Source organism: Castor canadensis, chromosome 9, assembly GCF_047511655.1.
Source record: "Castor canadensis chromosome 9, mCasCan1.hap1v2, whole genome shotgun sequence".
NCBI classification, from domain to species: domain Eukaryota; kingdom Metazoa; phylum Chordata; class Mammalia; order Rodentia; family Castoridae; genus Castor; species Castor canadensis.
In genome coordinates, this window is record NC_133394.1 from 56,866,394 (window position 1) to 56,885,994 (window position 19,601).

Below are 19,601 nucleotides of genomic sequence, written 5' to 3' on the forward strand. Positions count from 1 at the left end.
GAGGTTTAGATGGTGTTTCACTAAGTGTCATTGATCTGCCAACAATAGTGACTTCTTGGTGTTAATTAGTAGCTCAGTGTCCCAATTAGTAGCCACCATTTGAGGATGAAAATATGCCTCATAATCTGAAGAGACTGCGCTTCATGAATCTGCACTTGCTAAAGGCATAAACCTTCCAATTCTTTTTGTATCTGGTCTCATTTCAGATTGCTATTATAGCACACCCTGGGTTCTTGTGCATTTTACCTCACACATGATGCCTGCCATGACTTCGAAACATTTTACTTTCCTCTGAGAAAGAAGGGTCCACCAACACATAAAACATTTTGGTTTCTGACAGTTCATTAGGCTGATCATTGCTAGTGGAGAGTATTGAGGAAAGACTAATGTGTGCTCCTTTTTTTTTCCTGTAACATCTTTGCTTATTAATGATCTGAATGTGTTCAGGTTAAGGATTGCTCAGGATTTGAAAGCATTTCCTCAGGGCCATTTCTCTCCTTTTAAAGTAGGAAATAAGAATATTCAAACAGTAACAATATTTTACTGCCAAAGCTTATATTTGGAGGTTGAAGTTGAGTAGTTTTTTAATATACAACAGATTCCTTACTCCATTTTTGTTGCTATGTGCAACACAAACCCAGAACAAATACTAGGATCTATGATTTCTTCAGTGTCACAAAATTGTAGATTTAAAAAAACTGCATGTAGTGGTTTAAGTCACCAGAAACTTTGATTTTTTTCTATGAAAAAAAACTGACATGTCTTCATCTACCAGAAAATTGCACATTTTTTTCTACATAATGCTGTAGATCATGATAACCTGCACAAAATATCTTAATATTTGAATGTAACTTGTGTTTGTTCACAGTAGTGAAATAGAGAATATAAGTCATCTCTGAGGATATACATTTAATTACTGTAAAATACATTTAAGAATGAATTTTTTATTTGACGGGCTTAACAATGTGAGTTCTATAACATAGTAAAATAGAGAAAATAATTTTTTGAGGACTTGATTATCCATATTGACCATCTATACTGATCAGATTTGCCAGAAATATACAGTAATTGAAGAAGAATGTGTGTCATTTTTAGGAGATAAAAATGCTAGATTAAATGTCAAGTAAGAACTACTGCTGTTTTTAGTAACCAATCATAACCATTTTATATAATCTATTTATGTTACAAGATTAAAGCCAAATTTAGTTTTAGTTTTTTACCATTTGTGGTTTTTATTTTGTTCTGGAATACTCAACTTTGCTACTTACTTCATGTCTGTTTTTAATTCTAAGAAGTGGTGTAAGCAAAAGCATTTTCGAATTTCTACTGAACAAACTCCTTCATAAACCCAAACTACGAAATCAAAGTACTGTGAAAGAATAAACAACCCAAAAACAAAGCATGGGAAAATGGGCATAAGGTTCAAATCTAAAATTTAGCAGTTGACCAGAATTGCGACAACAGAGCACGAAAGGGGTGGTCTGCTGGGGGAACATGTGTAGAGTAGGAGGAGAACTTAACTTTGGTTCTCACTTCTTTTTTTTCCTCTTTATTCATATATTCAGATGTGCATACATTGTTTGGATCATTTCTCCCCCCCTGTACCCCACCCCCTCCTTCTTCCCTCCACCCCCATCGCTTCCAGGGAGAACCTGTTCTGCTGTTTTCTCCAAGTTTTTTGAACAGAAGACATAAGCAATAGTAAGAGAGACAAAGCGTTTTTGCTAGTTGAGATAAGGATAGCTATACAGAGATTCCTAGCATTGCTTCCATCCACAAGTGTATTACAACCTGAATTGATTCATCTGTACCTGACCTCTTCACTACTTCCCAGCCACATTCCCATATTGACCTCTGTTATTTTAAGGTTACTGTATTAGCTCCTCTGCAGTGGGGACATTAAACACTTTCAAGTTTTAGGTTTCCTACCTATCCCTATATCTCCCATATGTGCTCTCTCCTTAGCATGTGACCCAAGTCCAACAACATTGCTGCATTTGCCCTAGATCTAAAGTCTGCATATGAGGGAGAACATATGATTTTGGTCTTCTGAGCCTGGCTAACCTCACTCAGAATGATGTTCTCCATTTCCATCCATTTACTTGAGAATGATAAGATTTCCTTCTTCTTCATGGCTGGGTAAAACTCCATTGTGTAAACCCCACATTTTCTTAACCCATTCATCAATAGTGGGGCATCTTGGCTGTTTCCATAACTTGGCTACTATGAATAGTGCTGCAATAAACATGGGTGTGCAGGTGCCTCTGGAGTAACCTGAGTTGCATTCCTTTAGGTATATCCATAGGAGTGGGATTGCTGGATCATATGGCAGGTCTATGTTTAGTTTTTTAAGAAGCCTCCAAATTTTTTTCCAGAATGGTTGCACTAGCTTGCATTCCCACCAGCAGTGTATGAGGGTTCCTTTTTCCCCATATCCTCGCCAACACCTGTTGTTGTTGGTGTTTTTGATGATAGCTTTTCTAACGGGTGAGGTGGAATCTTAGTGTAGTTTTGATTTGCATTTCCTTTATGATTATAGAGATGGTGAACATTTTTTCATGTGTTTTTTTGCTATTTGAATTTTTTCTTTTGAGAAAGTTCTGTTTAGTTCAGTTGCCCATTTCTTTATTAGTTCATTGATTTTGGGAGAGTTTAGTTTTTTGAGTTCCCTGTATATTCTAGCTATCAGTCCTTTCTCTGATATATAGCTGGCAAATGTTTTTTTCCCACTCTGGGGGGTGGTCTCTTCAGTTTAGAGACCATTTCTTTTGTTGTGCAGAAGCTTTTTAATTTCATGAAGTCCCATGTGTCCATCCTTTCTCTTAGTTGCTGGGCTGCTGGGGTTCTATTGAGGAAGTCCTTGCCTATACCTATTGCTTCCAGAGTATTCTCTGCTCTTTCCTGTACTAACTTCAGAGTATCAGGTCTGATATTAAGGTCCTTGATCCATTTTGAGTTGACACTAGTACATGGTGATAAACATGGGATCTAGTTTCAGGTTTTTGCAGGCAGATAAACACTTTTCCCAGCAACATTTGTTGAAGAGGCTGTCTTTTCTCCATCGTATGTCTTTGGCACCTTCGTCAAAAATGAGGTGGGCATAGCTGTGTGGATTCATATCCAGGTCCTCTATTCTGTTCCACTGGTCTTCATGTCTGTTTTTGTGCCAGTACCATGCTGTTTTTATTGCTATTGCTTTGTAATATAGTTTGAAGTCGGGTATTGTGATACCTCCAGCATTGCTCTTTTTGCTGAGTATTGCCTTGACTATACTCTTGGTCTCTTGTGTTTCCAAATGAACTTTAAGGTAAATTTTTCAATCTTTGTGATGAACGTCATTAGGATTTTGATGGGAACTGCATTAAACATGTAGATTGCTTTTGGTAGTATAGCCATTTTTACTATGCTGATTCTACCAATCCATGAGCATGGGAGATATTTCCAACTTCTGTAGTCTTCCTCGATCTCTTTCTTCAGGGGTTTGTAGTTCTCCTTGTAGAGGTCATTCACATCCTTTGTTAAGTTTACTCCTAGGTATTTGAGAAATCTGTTTTTGATGCGTTTACCTTTGTGTGTTTTTTTTTCTCTTACAGCCTTCAATATTCTTTCTCTATTCTCTGTGCTTGTTGTTGTAATGATTATATGTCATGGGGTAGTTCTATTTTGGTCAAGTCTGTTTGGTGTCCTGGAGGCTTCCTGTACCTGAATGGGCATAGCTTTCTTTAGGTTTGGGAAATTTTGTTATTATTTTGTTGAATATATTATGAATTCCTTTTGCTTGCACATTTTATCCTTCAATGCCCATGATTCTCAGGTTTGGTCTTTTGATGGAGTTGGTGAGTTCTCGCGTATTTCTTTCGCAGGTCTTTACTGGTTTGACTAATAGCTCTTAAGTTTTTCCTTTAATTTCTATTTTATCTTCAAGTTCTGAGATTCTGTCTTCCACTGGTTCTAGTCTGTTGGAGTGAACTTCCATTGTTTTGTATTTCTGTTTCATTCTTTTTTTCTGAGGTTTTCTATATCATGGGTCATCTCCTCTTTAATATTGTCAATCTTCATCTCCAATTCATTTATTTCTGTATTTATAGTGTTCTCTGTTTCACATTGGTGTTTATTTAGGGCTCCTATGAGTTCATTTATTTGTTTCTGTGTCTTCTTGTATTCTTTATTTTTGGTGTCTTGAAATTTCTTGAGTGCCTCTTGTACATTTTAGTTAACCATACCTAGTAAAATCTCCATGAAATTCTCAGTGATTACTTGCAAGATTTCTTCTTTGAGGTTGTTCTTGTGGGCATGTTAGTTCCTTGGTGTCATTTATCTTTGTTTTGTTGGAGTCTGGAGCGGGGTATCCATTTTCTTCATTTCCCTCTGAATCTTATTTTAAATTATTTTTGGGGGGAGAATATTTTCCATCCTTTTTTTGTCTTCCCATTGCTCCACTTGGTACTGTATAACTATGTTCTTAATAGGCTAGTTGGTGGTTTCAGTCACCTGTTTTATTTCCTTTGGTTTGTTTTGTGGCTGTATTGGGTTTTTAGCTTAGTGTGTGTGTTCTATTTCTGTCTGTGGTCTGGGTGTAATTTAGTATTTGCTAATTCATAATAGTAAAACTAGCAACAACAACAAAACAACAAAAAACCCCAAAGAAATCAATGTGGAGAGATGAACAAACACAAACAAACAAGAAACAGAACAAACAAACAAAAATTCCAGGCTCAGGAACAGTAAAATCTGTCTTATTTTAAGTCTGGCGTTACTCCTCCAGCATCCAATCCCGGTATTTTTATTTAAGCAGAAGCTCTGCTGTAGTCTCGCCAGGTGGTTCAATAGTGTTTGGTTTTGTTTTTTTATTCTTCTGTCTTTCAGAGGCAGCTGCTTGGTCAGCTCCTCCTCAGTGAGGTGTGGCAGTTTAAGTTTGTGTGTTGTGCTCAGGTTCTGGAATCAGCTCTGTAGCCCACCAGCTGTCTTGCTTTGGAGTTGGGTTTTCACTGTGCTTGATTACTGGGGGCTTGTTTCTTTGCCTCACTCCCTTTCTCTGGGGCAAGGTTAGTGATCTGTCAGCCAGCCCTCTGCTGTCAGTGTTGTGATGGTTTGCTGATTATTTTTCAGTTTTGCAGTGTTGTTTGACTTTAGATGTTGCTCACTGGCTCTGGAGATGAGCTTTATGGACTGCTACCTGCCCTATTTCAGGCAGCAGTTTATTACCCACTCGCTGTTGTCCCTTCTGCTTATCCAGCCTTTGTTTACTGAAAGTTGGCATGGAAATCAGCTCCTTGCTCCTCCCCCCTTCTCTGTGTGCTTTCAGCAAAACTCTGTCCCTTTACTGTGTGTTAGTTTTCAGTTCCTTGTTTATTGTTCAGTTTATTTTTGTGTGTGTGTGTGTGGGGTCAGTCCACCTGGGGTGGGGGGCTATGCTGGTTTATCCTAGGGGTGGCTGGGGGAATACCGCATGACACTTGGTGCTCACCTGTTCATCTGCTGAATGTCTCCCAAGCAGGTTTGGAGCCAGCATCTGGCGGTGTGGGGGCCCTCCTGTTTTCTCAGTGTAACGTGGCATGGAGAAGCTTTCCATGGGCTAGGGGTTCTTGTGGCCGAAGTTTTGGTTTTCCTTGCTGCTTTATTTCTGCCAAGTGTGGCTCCAGCGTCTCAGTGAGGTTTTGGAGTCACAGAGCTCACGCTATCTGCTGCTGTGCCCTATTTGCCATCTTGTATCATCTCATTGTCTCACTTCTTTTCTTACTGTCAGATTGGGAAGGACCTTAAGGATCATCTGATTCAGTCTTCTTATTTCACCAACGAGGAAAGTGAGGTCCAGAGAAGTTAAAGAACTTGATCAAAGATACAAGTTAGGAATCAAAGTAATATTGGAACCCAGGTTTCCTGGCCCACTGCAACCTCATGGATGCCAAGTGAGAATAGTCAGATTCTTGGAAAGGGCCATCTATCTACTCTAGTTTCCTTAGGGATCAAAGAGTCAATAAAATTAAACCACATTCTATGTTTCAACTCCTAGGCTGGATTTTCCCTGGTCCTATTTCTCTTTATCTTACTTAGGCTTTGTGATGTCATTGAATTGTATTTTTATTGCACACTGTCACTTTGCTTGCTAATTAATTTAGCAAATATTTATTGATCACTTATGAAGTGTCACAAAAGGTAAAAATTCTCAAATGACATTTATACTCTGGTGAAATAAAGTGATATGTATTTATAAACAAATAATTTGTATTTGGGCATGACACAGTATAAAAAATAAATGAGGTGCTTCTTTTTCATATCATAACTAGAGATTTCATATCCAGTTTCTGGAGAAATTTATCTTTTTCTAATGGTATTTATAGTCCTAGGATCAGTTTTTTGTTTTTTTTAGTACTCTTATTACTTTGACACACAATTTTACATTTTTAGGGGAGTAGTACACTGTGATAATTTTGCTCATGTATAAAATGTGTAATGATCAGTTAAGTTTGTTTTAGAAAGTAAATTTTAGTTTTAGAATAGTTTGAAGAGAAAACTTGTAAAGGACAACATAGTTTCTAAATATCCACACCCACTTTCTTTTTTTAGTATGGTACACTTGTCACAATTAATGAACTAGTACTGGTACATCCCTAGTAGCTAAAGTTCATATTTTATTCATGTTTCCTTAGCTTTTATCTAATGGTCCCATGCAGGATACCAGATGTAGTCATCATGCCTTCTTAGTTTTGTCTAGACTTTGACAATTTCTTAGGCTTTCCTTACTTTTGATTACTTTGATAGTTCAATACTGGTCAGGTGTGTCCTAGAATGTTTTCCAATTCGCATTTGTCTGATGTTTTTCTCATGGTTAGATGAGTTATGAGAGTTTGGGAGGAAGACCATAGAAGTATCATTTTCATGACATCAGAGAAGGGGACATGCTGTCATTGTTGATATTGATCACTTGGTTAAGAAAGTATTTGTCTTCACTATAAAGTTATTTTTTCCTCCCCTTCCCATGCTGTACTCTTTGGAAGGAAGTCACTATGTAACTTAAGGGACGGGGCTGTACTTCTCAGATCAATTATTTGAAATATTCTTTGCATGGGAAATTTTTCTCCTCTACTGTTTTTTTCTTTTGACACAGTGTCTCTCTATGTAGTTCAGGTTGGCCTTGAACTTGCAATCCTCTTCCCTCTGCCTCTTCAGTGTTTGGATATAGGCATGGCTGCCTCCATTTACTTTTTTATTCAATCATTTGTATCAGTATGTATCCATGGATATTTACTGTATAGCTTGAATCACACCTGACACTGTGTTATTTATTTATTTTTCTCAAATAGTTACAGCTTTGGCCATTGGGATGGCTAATGCTCTTTGACATATCCAATCAATGTGTTTGTTTTGAGTACTTCTTTACTTCTCAGCCTACAATATATTCTAGGCTCACACTCACATTTCCTACTTCAGCTTAGAATAAACCCTTTCTCCAAGGAGCCTGAGTTCCTTTATTGGAAGATAGAATTAGCAACCCTGATCTAAGTGTTGGGTATGCTTGTTAGTAGTTGTTGCTTCTAAGCCCTGCTGGCTGATCAAGCAATAAAAATGTGCATATACTAAGAATCTACACATATCTGTAAAATCTCTGTATTTAACCATCTGAGTCTGTATTAAAGATTAGTTAGTATGTACTCATGTCTTCAGGAATATTTAGCCTCCCATCCCTTTTTGCTTTGCTGTCATCTCCTACTCTAGCAGTGAGAAAGTTAGCTCCCAGCATCTCCCTTTAGCATCAGGTTTTCAATATGTATCAATATCTCATATTACTTTATTTTTGAAATTTCAGATAAAACAAAGTCAAACTATTTAAAGTGTTGATTTTTCAAATTAAATCAGATTCTTTCATATTTAGAGGCCCCCCTATAAAAGGTCAGACTTCTAGCACCATTTTAAGTCATTATCATTACTAGTATTAACAAATTATTGGGACCACCCCCCTTAGAGGACCCTTCGCTAAGCTAGTTAGTGTGAACAGCTTTTGGGGATAACTTGAGTTATTGTTCCATCACTAGAACATGAATATATATGTCACTTTCATACATGCACATTCACATTCCTTTTTACATTCCATACCTTATAGAGTTAAGATAATGGGTCATTGCAATTACTGTATATAACATACTTTCTGGCATTCCCATTAAATAGTCCTTTTTACCATAACATTCTGTGGCTATTAGCATTAGAAAAAGGAAAAAGGCTAAGTGATGCATTTGTTTCATGGTAGGTGCTCAGAAAACTTTACTCATTATCTCCATTTGATTATGCAGTATACATCTCACACTTAACATGTGCAAACAGAATTCCTATAAATTTTATAGAATTCACTATAAAATCTTTCCACTCATAGCCTTCTCCATCTCAGTCATTAGCAAGTCTATCTACTAGCACATAAACTGTCCATGGTTCCTGTTTCTCTCACACTGTACATTGTCTGTTAGGAAAACCTTTTGACTCTATCTTTAAAGTACATCCATAAGCTGACAGATTCTTACATCTCTACTCCCAACACTGGGTCTTGGACCTGTGTTCTCTTTGCCTGTATCATTGAACAAGCCTAGACTTTAAATGGTGTCCCCCATCTGCTTCCCCCTTTTCCCCTGTAGTCTTTGCAGTCAGAGTAGTCCAGGAAAAGTATGTCATGTCATGTCTCTTTTCTACCAGGTAGCCTATGGCAGCTCTCCATTTTATCAGAATAGGAGTCACAATATTTACAATAGCCTACAGATCTGTATAGGATCTTCCTCTTTCTCTTATCCTATTAGCTTTCTCACCTCGTGACTTTCCCTCCAGCCTTCTGCTTCCACTGGTCTAATTTGCTGCCCCTCAAATGTTCTAGGTACAGGTCTTTTGCACTGGCTTGTCCCTCTTCCCATGCCTTTCTCTGAAACCTGGCTGGTTAACCCCTTCACCTCTTTGAAGTATCAGCTCAAATGTCACTTCCTTAGTGGAGCCTGTGTGACCATGCTATATAATAGCACAACCGAAACTCTACCTCACCTACTTCCATCTCTTTCCAAGTTCAGCTTTACTCTCACATTTTAGCATAGAATATGCTAAAATTTACTCAGTTATGCTTATGCTTACTATGTCTTCCCTAGCTAGAATCTGAGTGGCAGAAAGGCAGGGATCTTTGCTCAGTTTTGTTCAGTATGTGTCCCATACTGAACAAAACTGTTCAAAGGCACTTCCTTTGAACTTCAAAGTGTTCTAGGCACTTCCCAGGTGCCTAGAAGAAAAAGCACATGTTGTATGAACCAGTGTATTATTTGAACTCTGTGCTTCCTATATTCTCAAGTTATTCTTAAATTTTATTTTACTTTATTTTTTTTTCATTTTTCTTTTATTATTCATATATGCATACAGGCTTGGTTTATTTCTCCCCCCTGCCCCCACCCCCTCCCTTACCACCCACTCCACCCCCTCCCGCTCCCCCCCTCAATACCCAGCAGAAACTATTTTGCCCTTATCTCTAATTTTGTTGTAGAGAGAGTATAAGCAATAATAGGAAGGAACAAGGGGTTTTGCTGGTTGAGATAAAGATAGCTATACAGGGCATTGACTCACATTGATTTCCTGTGCGTGGGTGTTACCTTCTAGGTTAATTCTTTTTAATCTAACCTTTTCTCCAGTTCCTGGTCCCCTTTTCCTATTGGCCTCAGTTGCTTTAAGGTATCTGCTTTAGTTTCTCTGCATTAAGGGCAACAAATGCTAGCTAGTTTTTTAGGTGTCTTACCTATCCTCACCCCTCCCTTGTGTGCTCTCGCTTTTATCATGTGCTCATAGTCCAATCCCCTTGTTGTGTTTGCCCTTGATCTAATGTCCACATATGAGGGAGAACATACGATTTTTGGTCTTTTGAGCCAGGCTAACCTCACTCAGAATGATGTTCTCCAATTCCATCCATTTACCAGCGAATGATAACATTTCGTTCTTCATGGCTGCATAAAATTCCATTGTGTATAGATACCACATTTTCTTTATCCATTCGTCAGTGCTGGGGCATCTTGGCTGTTTCCATAACTTGGCTATTGTGAATAGTGCCGCAATAAACATGGATGTGCAGGTGCCTCTGGAGTAACAGTCTTTTGGGTATATCCCCAAGAGTGGTATTGCTGGATCAAATGGTAGATCGATGTCCATCTTTTTAAGTAGCCTCCACATTTTTTCCCAGAGTGGTTGTACTAGTCTACATTTCCACCAACAGTGTAAAAGGGTTCCTTTTTCCCCGCATCCTCGCCAACACCTGTTGTTGGTGGTGTTGCTGATGATGGCTATTCTAACAGGGGTGAGGTGGAATCTTAGTGTGGTTTTAATTTGCATTTCCTTTATTGCTAGAGATGGTGAGCATTTTTTCATGTGTTTTCTGGCCATTTGAATTTCTTCTTTTGAGAAGGTTCTGTTTAGTTCACCTGCCCATTTCTTTATTGGTTCATTAGTTTTGGGAGAATTTAGTTTTTTAAGTTCCCTGTATATTCTGGTTATCAGTCCTTTGTCTGATGTATAGTTGGCAAATATTTTCTCCCACTCTGTGGGTGTTCTCTTCAGTTTAGAGACCATTTCTTTTGATGAACAGAAGCTTTTTAGTTTTATGAGTTCCCATTTATCTATGCTATCTCTTAGTTGCTGTGCTGCTGGGGTTTCATTGAGAAAGTTCTTACCTATACCTACTAACTCCAGAGTATTTCCTACTCTTTCTTGTATCAACTTAAGAGTTTGGGGTCTGATATTAAGATCCTTGATCCATTTTGAGTTAATCTTGGTATAGGGTGATATACATGGATCTAGTTTCAGTTTTTTGCAGACTGCTAACCAGTTTTCCCAGCAGTTTTTGTTGGAAGAGGCTGCTATTTCTCCATCGTATATTTTTAGCTCCTTTGTCAAAGATAAGTTGCTTATAGTTGTGTGGCTTCATATCTGGATCCTCTATTCTGTTCCACTGGTCTTCATGTCTGTTTTTGTGCCAGTACCATGCTGTTTTTATTATTATTGCTTTGTAATATAGTTTGAAGTCAGGTATTGTGATACCTCCTGCATTGTTCTTTTGACTGAGTATTGCCTTGGCTATTCATGGCCTCTTGTGTTTCCATATAAATTTAACAGTAGATTTTTCAATTTCTTTGATGAATGTCATTGGAATTTTGATGGGAATTGCATTAAACATGTAGATTACTTTTGGGAGTATAGACATTTTTACTATGTTGATTCTACCAATCCATGAGCATGGGAGATCTCTCCACTTTCTATAGTCTTCCTCAATCTCTTTCTTCAGAAGTGTATAGTTTTCCTTGTAGAGGTCTTTCACATCTTTTGTTAGGTTTACACCTAGGTATTTGATTTTTTTTGAGGCTATTGTAAATGGAATTGTTTTCATACATTCTTTTTCCGTTTGCTCATTGTTAGTGTATAGAAATGCTAATGATTTTTCTATGTTGATTTTATATCCTGCTACCTTGCTATAGCTATTGATGATGTCTAGAAGCTTCTGAGTAGAGTTTTTTGGGTCTTTAAGGTATAGGATCATGTCATCTGCAAATAGGGATATTTTGACAGTTTCTTTACCTATTTGTATTCCTTTTATTCCTTCTTCTTGCCTAATTGCTCTGGCTAGGAATTCCAGTACTATGTTGAATAGGAGTGGAGATAGTGGGCATCCTTGTCTGGTTCCTGATTTTAGAGGGAATGGTTTTAATTTTTCTCCGTTAAGTATAATGCTGGCTGTAGGTTTGTCATATATAGCTTTTATAATGTTGAGGAACTTTCCTTCTATTCCTAGTTTTCTTAGAGCTTTTATCATGAAATGATGTTGGATCTTATCGAAGGCTTTTTCTGCATCTATTGAGATGATCAAGTGGTTTTTGTCTTTGCTTCTGTTAATGTGGTTTATTACGTTTATTGATTTTCGTATGTTGAACCACCCCTGCATCCCTGGGATGAAGCCTACCTGGTCGTGGTGAATAATCTTTTTGATGTGTTGCTGAATTCGATTTGCCATTATTTTGTTGAGGATTTTTGCATCAATGTTCATTAAGGAGATTGGCCTATAGTTCTCCTTTTTGGAGGTGTCTTTGCCTGGTTTTGGGATAAGTGTAATAGTGGCTTCATAAAATGTGTTTGGCAGTTTTCCTTCCCTTTCTATTTCGTGGAACAGTTTAAGGAGGGTTGGTATCAGTTCTTCTTTAAAGGTCTGATAGAATTCAGCAGAGAATCCATCAGGTCCTGGACTTTTCTTTTTGGGGAGACTCTTGATTGCTGCTTCAATTTCATTTTGTGTTATAGGTCTATTCAGGTGATTAATTTCCTCTTGGTTCAGTTTTGGATGATCATATGTATCTAGAAATCTGTCCATTTCTTTAAGATTTTCAAATTTATTTGAATATAGGTTCTCAAAGTAGTCTCTGATGATTTCCTGGACTTCCATGGTGTTTGTTGTTATCTCCCCTTTTGCATTCCTGATTCTACTAATTTGGGTTTTTTCTCTCCTCATTTTAGTCAGGTTTGCCAGGGGTCTATCGATCTTGTTTATTTTTTCAAAGAACCAACTTTTTGTTTCATTAATTCTTTGTATGGTTTTTTTGGTTTCTATTTCGTTGATTTCAGCTCTTATTTTTATTATTTCTCTCCTTCTATTTGTTTTGGGATTTGCTTGTTCTTGTTTTTCTAGGAGTTTGAGATGTATCATTAGGTCATTGATTTGGGATCTTTCAATCTTTTTAATATATGCACTCATGGCTATAAACTTTCCTCTCAAGACTGCCTTAGCTGTGTCCCATAGGTTCTGGTAGGTTGTGTTTTCATTTTCATTGACTTCTAGGAACTTTTTAATTTTCTCTTTTATTGCATCGATGATCCATTCTTCATTAAGTAATGAGTTATTTAGTTTCCAGCTGTTTGCATGTTTTTTGTCTTTACTTTTGTTGTTGAGTTCTACTTTTACTGCATTGTGGTCAGATAGTATGCATGGTATTATTTCTATTTTCTTATATTTGCTGAGGCTTGCTTTGTGCCCTAGGATATGATCTATTTTGGAGAAGGTTCCATGGGCTGCTGAGAAGAATGTATATTGTGTAGAGGTTGGATGAAATGTTCTGTAGACATCTACTAGGTCCACTTGATCTATTGCATATTTTAGATCTTGGATTTCTTTATTGAGTTTTTGTTTGGATGACCTATCTATTGATGATAATGGAGTGTTAAAGTCTCCCACAACCACTGTGTTGGCGTTTATATATGCTTTTAGGTCTTTCAGGGTATGTTTGATGAAATTGGGTGCGTTGACATTGGGTGCGTACAGATTGATGATTATTATTTCCTTTTGGTCTATTTCCCCTTTTATTAGTATGGAATGTCCTTCTTTATCTCGTTTGATCAATGTAGGTTTGAAGTCTACTTTGTCAGAGATAAGTATTGCTACTCCTGCTTGTTTTCGGGGGCCATTGGCTTGGTAAATCTTCTTCCAGCCTTTCATCCTAAGCATATGCTTATTTCTGTCGGTGAGATGAGTCTCCTGTAAGCAACAAATTGTTGGATCTTCTTTTTTAATCCATTTTGTCAAACGGTGTCTTTTGATGGGTGAATTAAGTCCATTAACATTAAGTGTTAGTACTGATAGGTATGTGGTGATTCCTGCCATTTAGTTATCTTAGTTGTTTGAAGGTTTGATTGTGTGTACCTAACTTGATGTTACTCTCTACTGTCTTGCTTTTTCTTATCCTGTGGTTTGGTGCTGCCTGCCTTTTCATGGTTAAGTTGGGTGTCACTTTCTGTGTGCAGGATCCCTTGCAGAATCTTTTGTAATGGTGGCTTTGTGGTCACATATTGTTTTAGTTTCTGCTTATCATGGAAGACTTTTATTGCTCCATCTATTTTGAATGATAGCTTTGCTGGGTAGAGTATCCTGGGGTTGAAGTTATTTTCATTCAGTGCCCGGAAGATCTCACCCCACGCTCTTCTTGCTTTTAATGTTTCTGTTGAGAAGTCTGCTGTGATTTTGATGGGTTTACCTTTGTATGTTACTTGTTTTTTCTCTCTTGCAGCCTTCAATATTCTTTCCTTAGTTTCTGAACTTGTTGTTTTAATGATGATATGTCGTGGAGTAGTTCTATTTTGATCTGGTCTGTTTGGTGTCCTGGAGGCCTCTTGCATTTGTATGGGAATATCTTTCTCTAGATTTGGGAAATTTTCCGTTATTATTTTGTTGAATATATTACACATTCCCTTCGCTTGCACCTCTTCTCCTTCTTCGATGCCCATGATTCTCAAGTTTGGTCTTTTGATGGAGTCAGTGAGTTCTTGCATTTTCTTTTCACAGGTCTTGAGTTGTTTAATTAGTAGTTCTTCAGTTTTTCCTTTAATTACCATTTCATCTTCAAGTTCTGAGATTCTGTCTTCTGTTTGTTCTATTCTGCTGGATTGGCCTTCCGTTTTGTTTTGCAGTTCTGTTTCGTTCTTTTTTCTGAGGTTTTCCATATCCTGGCTGTTTTCTTCTTTATTGTTGTCTATTTTTGTCCTGAGTTCATTTATCCATTTATTCATTGTGTTCTCTCTTTCACTTTGGTGTTTATACAGTGCTTCTATGGTTTCCTTTATTTCTTCTTTTGCTTTTTCAAATTCTCTATTTTTATTGTCTTGGAATTTCTTGAGTGTCTCCTGTAAATTTTGGTTGACCCTATCCAGTATCATCTCTATAAAATTCTCATTGAGTACTTGTAGTATGTCTTCTTTTAAATTATTCTTGTAGGCTTCATTGGGTCCTTTGGCATAGTTTATCTTCATTTTGTTGGAGTCTGGCTCTGAGTTTCTGTTCTCTTCATTCCCCTCTGGTTCCTGTACTAATTTTTTGCTGTGGGGAAACTGGTTTCCTTGTTTTTTCTGTCTTCCTGTCATTGTCCTTGGTGTTGTTACTGTCCCTGTACTGTGTGTAATTAAGTATTTTCTAGCTTGTAATAATAACAATGGTAATATTGAGAATGGAAGAGTGAGTTGAGATGGAAAGCAAGAAGTTAAAGAAAAGGGGAAAACAAATATACAGACAAGAGGGAGAAAGCAGAACGAGGTATCAGACAAGAGAGTTTCAAAGGTATAAACAGGGAGTGTTAGTGTACTAATCGACAGTAAGCTGAATAGACAATAGAGTGACAGAGAGAGGATTGAAAATCAAAGATAAAAAAAATAAAAAATAAGTATATGAAAGTAATATCTATTTATAAAAATGAATTAAAATAAAATGGAAAATAGAAAATTAAAAAAAACAAAAAAAACCCAAAAAACCAAAAAACTTCCAAGTTTATATGCAATGCAATTTCAGTCTTAATAATTTGGATGTCCGTCTCAATCTCCAGTCCTGGAGTTGGTGCCTCAGATGTTGTTCTGTAGTTGTCTCATCAAAGGGGATGCATAAAGTAGAACAAAACTACACTCACACACACACAGAAGAAAAAAAAAAAAAAAGCCCCACCAAGTGTCCCCAGTTCAAATGCAATACAGTTTCAGTAAGTTTTTCGGCTTGCAGGTGTAATTCGGTTGTTCTCTCATCAAAGGTAGGGAGAAAAAGAAAAAAAAAGCGTCTGGAGGCAGTTCTGAGAGTGGTATCTGCAACTGTGGCTCGCCTGCCTGCTGCTCTCAGCCTGTAGCTGGCGGCGTTATTTATGCAGATCTCTGGGGTGAGCTTAGCACTCACCTGGTCCCACAGGCTTTGTTTGCTCAGAGTTCTCCTGTGCGGGGGAGGGGGGCCTCTGCTACAGGCTTTTCCCTTTCCAAGCACTGGGAAAGGCGACACTGCCCCGTGTTGTCAGGCCTGCGTGTTTATTTACAGTGCACGTGGGAAGTGGGCCTTCCCTCCTCTCACAAGCTTCCCCGCTCCTGGTTGCTGGCGCGCCCCGCTCCCGCCAGAGCCTCTCCGGCCGCCCGGCTCGTTTATTTACAGTCCCGGGAAGGAGTCCCTTCCCCCAATCTTCAGCGCTCAGTGCGCCCCACCCTCTTTCCAGCGTGTCTTAACTGTTCTTATTGCTTAGTACTCAGTTTCTCTTTTTTTCCCGGGTGGAGGTCAGTCTGTCCAGGGGGCTATGCTGCTCTGGCCCAGGCTTGTCTGTGGGGGAACCGCGGTACCACGAAGCTCACCTGGTCCGCGACTTCCCAAGCCGTATGGGCGCCGGCCACTGGCGGCCCGGGGGCCTCCTCGGTTCTCCGTTTAACGTGAGGTGGAGATTCTCTGCGCCGGCTGGAGATGTGGAGGAGTCAAAGTTATGCCTTTTCTCGGTGATTATGCCGGCAAAGTGTGTCTGCAGCGTCCCTCCAAGATTTCACTATAGGAGGGTCGCTTTCTGCTTCCTACCTCTAGCCGCCATCTTGGAATCTCCCCTTAAATTTTAAAGAATCAACAAAATCAAGGACAATATTACTGAAAACATTGGGGTTTAAGTTTTTCATTTGTTGCTGAGTGTGATCATGCTAAAAGATTGTTGTGATTTTAAGTGAAATAATGCACATGAAGAAGTCAATAACTATGAATCAAGGGATTTCCCAACTCTAGGGCCTACGTAAAAATAAGGCTTTAACAGCAACGTATAGGTTGTGATAAACCCTTAGAGGCCATGTATCCACTTCTTCTGTTATACTGTTCCTCTAAAGATCCTCTTTAAAGTTTGAAATAGTAAACAGTGAGAATAGGAAAAAGGCTCTATAATATGTTTATAAAAGTTAATACAGATGTATTTGTATTAGTTTTTAATAGGAATACTGAGCTCACAGTTACTGAAGATCATTTATAAACTTAGAATGGAAAGAAATAAAAAATTACATTTGCTTTGCACTGATAAATGCTGAATTTTTTGAGAACTGAGGATTGGTCATATTACACATTTTAAAGAGGAGTGCAGTTTATTGTCAACTACTGAACATTCAGCACAGATGCCCTCCAGTTTTTTCAAAGGTAAAAGTAACCTCAGTTAAAAAAAGTTTTTGGGTTCCATGATGCATTTTCTTAGTCTCTGGTATTCTTTCTTTTCTCTGAAATATTAGGAACTGGCTGAAAAGGCACACATTATTGGCATAGTAAATATCCTAGTGGGCTAAGCTTTGTAGGGAGTGTTAGCTAGTAAGGCTGGACATCCAGGAAGCTAAGAGAATACTGAGTGAGCATGTAACTGAGAGAAGTTATTGAAGTCTTCTCTTTGGGAGCTGACCTGTGAAAGTTCAGTAATGCCTTCCACTTATCTTCATGATTATCATGAATTTTGCTTTCACTCTTTGCTTTGCCTCAACTTTTATTCCTGCTGTTAAATCTGAGACAACGAAAACAGAAGATATTTAATCAGCACTGAAAATGACAAAGTAAGAGTTTAATTTTAGTTCACATGAGAAGCATGTATCAGTCCATTTTATACTGCTATAATGAAATATGTTAGGCTGTGTACTTTGTAAAGCAAAGAGGTTTATTTGGGTCCAGCTGTGGAGGCTGATAATCCAAGATCAGTGACTCCATCCATTCAGCCTCTGATGAATCCCCCGGCTGCATATCATGGTAGGTTGCATCATGGTGGGAGAGAGTGTGTGAGGGAGAGATTGGATGGTGAGATAGGAAGGCAGAGATGGAGGAGGGGCCAGTCTAGTTCTTTATGTAACAACTCATTCATGTGAGAACTAACCAGGGTCCTATGAAAACTACCTAAATCTCTTCTGAGGGTGATGCTCCAAACTTAATGACCTTCCATTAGGCCCTACCTCTTACAGGTGTCACCACCTCTTAACATCACCACACTAAGGACCAAGTTCAAATACGTGAATCCTTGGAAAACACGCAAGCCATATACAAACCATAGCAAATGACAGTAACTTTCACCAAAGGTAGATAGACGGCATTGGATGTAGAATAGCTAGGTTTAAGTATTTTACTGTTATCCACTTGAATCTTTATAAAGAAGAAATTACTGTGTATCATATTATGTGGGTTCTTATGCAATGTATGCTTTTCCGTCAGGCTACCTGTTATTTATTTGCACCAGAAAGACTTGTGTACTAGTAGTGTGTGGCACAATGGCAATTATTTAAGTTTGTATTTTAATTCTTAAAAATCAAATTAAGAGCCATCAAAATATTAAAGCCAAGGAAGTGTCCAGTAAAATTCTTTTCTCTAGAAGCATATAATGGGCTCTAATACCACATTCCTATTTTAGATAATTAGACTATATTATTCATTTTTAGGTCTTTCAAGGTCCTGTTCTTCTCATTTTTGTTATTATGCCAGCTATTCTTTGTTTTGTGTATTAAGTTTTGTTTTCCTCTCAGTTTATACTATTTTGTTTTGCTTTATCTTGGAAACAGAAAGTCTGGGAAAAGATTCAAGTCTTTTCAGTGGTTTTCTAAAACTTCGTTTTCTAGATATGAATGTGTGGTAAATAATATATTTCTTGTTATAAAATTATATTTATGTAACATATCTATGTATACATCTTTTATATATGGATACAAATGTTTAAAATTTATAATGGGATATATATAGTTTTCTAACATGAGTTTATCATTCAGTTGAGATATATATATGTATACATATGTATCTATGAATGATTACAAAATATAAATGATTTTTCCTTTTTTCTGTTAAAGCAAATAGTTGGCCCCTCCCCTAAGGTTAATAAGTGTCATTGGTGCTGCCTTGTGAGATTGATTTTTTTTAACATTTCCTTAATAATGTGGTAGCATATTAGTCTCCATTCCTTGGAATATTATTTGCAGATCTAACTATCTGAAAACTGGCTATTTTTTTTCTGATATAGTTGAATTGAAATAAAGAGGCAAGAGTCCCTTCTACTCCTACAAGAAAGAGATTTCCAGAAATCAATATGTTCTACCTTATTTATTCCTCATTGTCTATTAGTATTTGGGGATTGTTAATAATATGAAGTATGTTTCAATATAAATTTGCTATTATATAACATTAGCTATTTTCTGTACAACAAACTATTCTTTTTATGGCTTGGAAGAAACTCTAGCCACTAGAAGAAAAATTCGTTATTATTTAGGGAATTAATTCTGTTTCTGTGAGGAAAGCATTAATAAACTTTCTTCTCCTTTATGGGAAGATTACCCTGGATTACCCTTCTCACACTGCTTCACTGGACCCTCTGAAAAAATGTAAAAGTAAAAGTAACCCTAATGGGTAACCCACCTCAGGACTAGAAGGAGTATGGATGAACCTACAGGAAGCCATACCTTTGAGCTTCTCTTAGCATGTTTCTTGCTACTAGGTCAGACTCTCATGAGGATCCATGAACAGTGTTCTGTTTGTGGATGTTTCGTGTCTGAACTAGTGTGCTTCCTCTATCATCTAAGCAGTATTGCTGCCCTACACCTCCCCTGTCCATTGCAGAGGCTGCAGAATGGTCTCCAGACTCATCCCTATTGAAGAGACATATTTGACGCTGTCCTGCTGACATTGTATTCCTGCTTGCATCCTTCTGCATTTAGTCTCTGTCATATTTTCGACTGTTTAGTCTTGCTTATTTGATTATCCTGCCAAACTGTAGACCATTGTTGCTGACTGAGCAGAACAGGCATTGTATTATCAGAACTATTTGATATGAAAA

At 37.7% G+C, this 19,601-nt stretch overlaps 1 protein-coding gene across 1 annotated transcript in view; it reads left to right on the plus strand.

Moving 5' to 3' along the window:
- Positions 1 to 19,601, plus strand: part of Fgf2 (fibroblast growth factor 2) — a 66,330-nt gene that overhangs the window by 40,875 nt on the left and 5,854 nt on the right. The window lies entirely within an intron of this gene.